Consider the following 5,341-nt stretch of genomic DNA (forward strand, 5'->3'; position numbering starts at 1 on the left):
TAATAATAATAATAATAATAATAATATAATAATAATAATAATAATAATAATAATAATAATAATAATGATAATAATAATAATATGATTTTAGAATAAGATATACAACAATTAGAATGAAACCCGGCTCTTGAAGCTGGGAAAACAGATGTCTTCCTCATGAAAATCCAGCAGCACATAATCCAGAGAAGAAGCCAAGGAAAAAAAAAAAGAAAAAAAAAAAAAAAAAAAAAAAAGAAAAAAAAAAAAAAAGCACGTGGCAAGATCGGTCTCGTGTCGGTGCCTCGCGGGGCCGGAAATTTTGCCCTTCATGCCAGCCGTGCACGAATGATTCCAGGTCACGAATGAGCGCGTCTTTGCAATTCCTGGCTCTGAAAAGAGGACGTTGGTGCATCTCTCTCTCTCTCTCCCTATCTCTCATGCATGTGCACATGGCAAAATTAATTTAAAGAACCGTTCATTCATTACCTTTATGTATACAGAATATTCTCTCTCTCTCTCTCTCTCTCTCTCTCTCTCTCTCTCTCTCTCTCTCTCTTACATGCATGTGTACATGGCAGAATTAATTTAAAGAACCGTTCATTTCATTACCTTTTATGTATACAGAATATTCTCTCTCTCTCTCTCTCTCTCTCTCTCTCTCTCTCTCTCTCTTACATGCATGTGTACATGGCAGAATTAATTTAAAGAACCGTTCATTCATTACCTTTATGTATACAGAATATTCTCTCTCTCTCTCTCTCTCTCTCTCTCTCTCTCTCTCTCTCTCTCTCTCTTACATGCATGTGTACATGGCAGAATTAATTTAAAGAAACCGTTCATTCATTACCTTATGTATACAGAATATTCTCCTCTCTCTCTCTCTCTCTCTCTCTCTCTCTCTCTCTCTCTCTCTCTCTCTTCTTACATGCATGTGTACATGGCAGAATTAATTTAAAGAACGTTCATTCATTACCTTTATGTATACAGAATATTCTCTCTCTCTCTCTCTCTCTCTCTCTCTCTCTCTTACATGCATGTGTACATGGCAGAATTAATTTAAAGAACCGTTCATTCATTACCTTTGTGTATACAGAATATTCTCTCTCTCTCTCTCTCTCTCTCTCTCTCTCTCTCTCTCTTACATGCATGTGTACATGGCATAATTAATTTAAAGAACCGTTCATTCATTGCCTTTATTTATACTGAATTCTCTCTCTCTCTCTCTCTCTCTCTCTCTCTCTCTCTCTCTCTCTCTCCTGCACAAAACACACACACACACACACACGCGCGCATTTATGTCTGCATATATCACATCTGTGTTCCCTTTTTTATCTATAATTATTCATTAGTATTAAGTGGTTGCCTTTTATCTCCTCTCAATATAAATCCCGTTCTATGAAGACTGATGAAAGTTGAGACTTTTCTCATAATAAATAATAATTATCTATAATGCTAAATGATTATGAATTTCATATCTATCAATAACAACAGCACCCCCAACGTATCTCTTGAATGGGATCCAAGTCCCATTTAGAACGGAGAGCACCTGTTGTGGAAGGATCTTAATAGGATATCAATCTCGGTATCCTTCGCTTCCATCCACGAGGATGACCAGCGTGGGAGGAAGGAGTGAGGAGGATTCAGGAATTCAGGAATGGGGGCAAATTGAGAGGCGCCGGATTGCCTCGGTGCCTTTCGGGGAATGGAATTGTGTGGTTATTTTATTAGGAATCTTGTTGTTATTGTGGTTTTTATGGTGTTAATATTGTAGATACTGTTGTTATGCTTTTTGTTTATTTCCTTAGTGATGTTATGGTTGTTGTTATCATTTTTGCTGTTATTTTGGCATTATTAAAGGTTATAGTTTTTGGTGTGGTCGTCATTTGCTATTATCATTATTATTATTCTTTCATGCATGATGTTATCGTTGTTATTATCATTTTTGTTGTTATTTTGGCATTATTAAGGTTATATGCAGTAATTGGTGTCGTGGTGATTTGCAATTATTATTATTATTATTATTATTATTATTATTTTTTTTTTTTTTTTTGCTCTATCACAGTCCTCCAATTCGACTGGGTGGTATTTATAGTGCGGGGTTCCGGGTTGCATCCTGCCTCCTTAGGAGTCCATCACTTTTCTTACTATGTGTGCCGTTTCTAGGATCACACTCTTCTGCATGAGTCCTGGAGCTACTTCAGCCTCTAGTTTTTCTAGATTCCTTTTCAGGGATCTTGGGATCGTGCCTAGTGTTCCTATGATTATGGGTACGATTTCCACTGGCATATCCCATATCCTTCTTATTTCTATTTTCAGATCTTGATACTTATCCTTTTGTTTTTCCCTCTCTTTCTCTTCAACTCTGGTGTCCCATGGTATTGCGACATCTAATGAGTGATACTTTCTTCTTGACTTTGTCAATCAACGTCACGTCTGGTCTGTTTGCACGTATCACCCTATCCGTTCTGATACCATAGTCCCTGAGGATCTTTGCCTGATCGTTTTCTATCACTCCCTCAGGTTGGTGCGTGTACCACTTATTACTGCAAGGTAGCTGATGTTTCTTGCACAGGCTCCAGTGGAGGGCTTTTGCCACTGAATCATGCCTCTTTTTGTACTGGTTCTGTGCAAGTGCCGGGCATTCGCTTGCTATGTGGTTTATGGTTTCATTTTTCTTATTGCACTTCCTACATATGGGAGAGATGTTATTTCCGTCTATCGTTCTTTGAACATATCTGGTTCTTAGGGCCTGATCTTGTGCCGCTGTTATCATTCCTTCAGTTTCCTTCTTTAGCTCTCCCCTCTGTAGCCATTGCCATGTGTCATCGCTGGCTAGTTCTTTAGTCTGTCTCATGTATTGTCCGTGCATTGGTTTGTTGTGCCAGTCCTCTGTTCTGTCTGTCATTCTCCTGTCTCTGTATATTTCTGGGTCTTCGTCTACTTTATTAGTCCTTCTTCCCATGCACTCTTTAGCCACTCGTCTTCACTGGTTTTCAGATATTGCCCCAGTGCTCTGTTCTCGATGTTGACGCAGTCCTCTATACTTAGTAGTCCTCTCCCTCCTTCCTTTCGTGTTATGTATAGTCTGTCCGTATTTGCTCTTGGGTGTAGTGCTTTGTGTATTGTCATATGTTTCCTGGTTTTCTGATCTATGCTGGAGAGTTCTGCCTTCGTCCATTCCACTATTCCTGCGCTGTATCTGATTACTGGCACTGCCCATGTGTTTATGGCTTTATCATATTTCCGGCGGTTGAGTTTTGACTTGAGTATCGGCCTTGAGTCTCTGCATATATTCTTTCCTGATCGTGTCATTATTATTATTATTATTATTATTATTATTATTATTATATTTTTTATTATTATTATTATTATTATTATTATTATTATTATTATTATTTGAAATGTTTGCTCATTCATATGGAATGCGACACAAGATTAATTTTGATGAAACAGAAGCATGGGAGATAAGGGCAAGGAACCCTGTAAATATAACAGATGGAATAAAGAATAAATAATAACGAGGAAGTTAGCAGATAAACTATCGCTTGAATAGCATATGTAACCTAGTAAATCGAAATGCTCAACTCTGCGGGAAAGGGAAATAGTGAGATTCCGTGTAAGATGGAATAATTTAACAATGTCCGTTAAATCACAATATGTATGGTCACATTACGTGGTGAATTATTAACTTCGGAGTCACTAAAGTCTGACGGGTCACTCACAGCCAAATATGAGAAGAGTATACAGCAGAATTCTGTTTCCTCTGCTGTTTTAATCTTCATGAAGCATGACGTCACTACGGGGGAGCCTCTCCAGAAACAGACGCATAAGGTGTATATTCACTAGAATATAAAGATTTGTGTCAATAAGGATGAATGAATGATTAACGCAAGGGAATATTTTCCTTGGAGAGCTATTTCAATTCTCTTTTGCTCAAGGTAGGATGGCTTTATATACATACATTCATACATGTATATATGTATATACTAGTGAATATATATAGTATATATATATATATATATATATATATATATATAGTATATATATATATATATATATATATATATATTATATATATATATATATCTATAATATATATATATATATATATATATATATATATATATATATATATATATATTATATACATTTATATATATAATAATATATAAATTCATATATATATATATCTATATATATATATATATATATATATATATATAATATATATATATATATAACATACATACAGAAAGATAACTACAAATAGATGTAGATCGAAAGGAAGAGGGAGAGATAAAGAGTGAACTTACCATTAGTAGTAAACTTCTTCAGCGTATTAATAAATGCCTTTATAAAACAAGTTAGAGTAAGCACAAATCTTATAGGCCAAACCAATTCATTAGTGTCCTAGCCGAATAGAGGAGAGAATAATAATTTCCCATTACAGTTATGGGTTCATATCTCAAACGCAGTCCGCCATTTATTGCTTTAGCGATCGTTAACGCCAGGTTTGGCGAACGTAAATCGAAACTATGAATATCCGTTTTCACCGGTCTAACGCCTAAACAGCTGGCCCACCATGCTAGTGCTCAGAGACAAGTGGTTATTAGGTATATTTTTCAGGTGAGATATTAGCTGTTATTTTGCCATAAATGTGGCATCATGGCTCGCAGCTTAATTGTCCTTTTTTTCTTTAACTACTACGCTGAACAGTAATCACAGTTATTCATTTTTTTTTTTTTTATAAAGCCTTTCAGAAAATTTATTGTTTATGATTTTTAGCTGTTCAACACTCTATCATGCATGTTCATTACAAATCTCTGCCCATTTTCAGTAATATAATAATAATAATAATAATAATAATAATAATAATAATAATAATAATAATAATAATAATAATAATAATAATAGTTAAAAATTCTGTCCCGGGTGTATTATGCTATTAATTATGTAACTTGTTATTTGGGTTACATGCAGTTCCTGCCAAAGTGGTCACATTTTGTCAGTACATTATGTGGATTTTCTTTGATAAATGATCATTGGTGGCTACATCTCAGTAATTTCTTTCATAAACGACCACTTAGGTCTGCAGCGTGATCTTTTCAATCCAAGTTCTGCAAAGTTCAAATGGTTTTTGCAACAGTAATTCCAGGTTCACGTAGTTAGAGCCTTTGTGAGGATGCAAGTTTATATTGCGAGATTTAAGGTAGAGTAGAAAATCTTGTACTATTGGCAGTATTTAAAACATGCAGATTCTTATTTTAAAAAAGGAATGATAATGTATTCACCTACCGTAATGTTTTCGGAGAACAGTATTTCAGACTATGGAAAGAAACAGGGGAATAAAACAGAATATAAA

Source organism: Macrobrachium nipponense, chromosome 14 (genome assembly GCF_015104395.2).
Source record: "Macrobrachium nipponense isolate FS-2020 chromosome 14, ASM1510439v2, whole genome shotgun sequence".
Classification (NCBI taxonomy): domain Eukaryota; kingdom Metazoa; phylum Arthropoda; class Malacostraca; order Decapoda; family Palaemonidae; genus Macrobrachium; species Macrobrachium nipponense.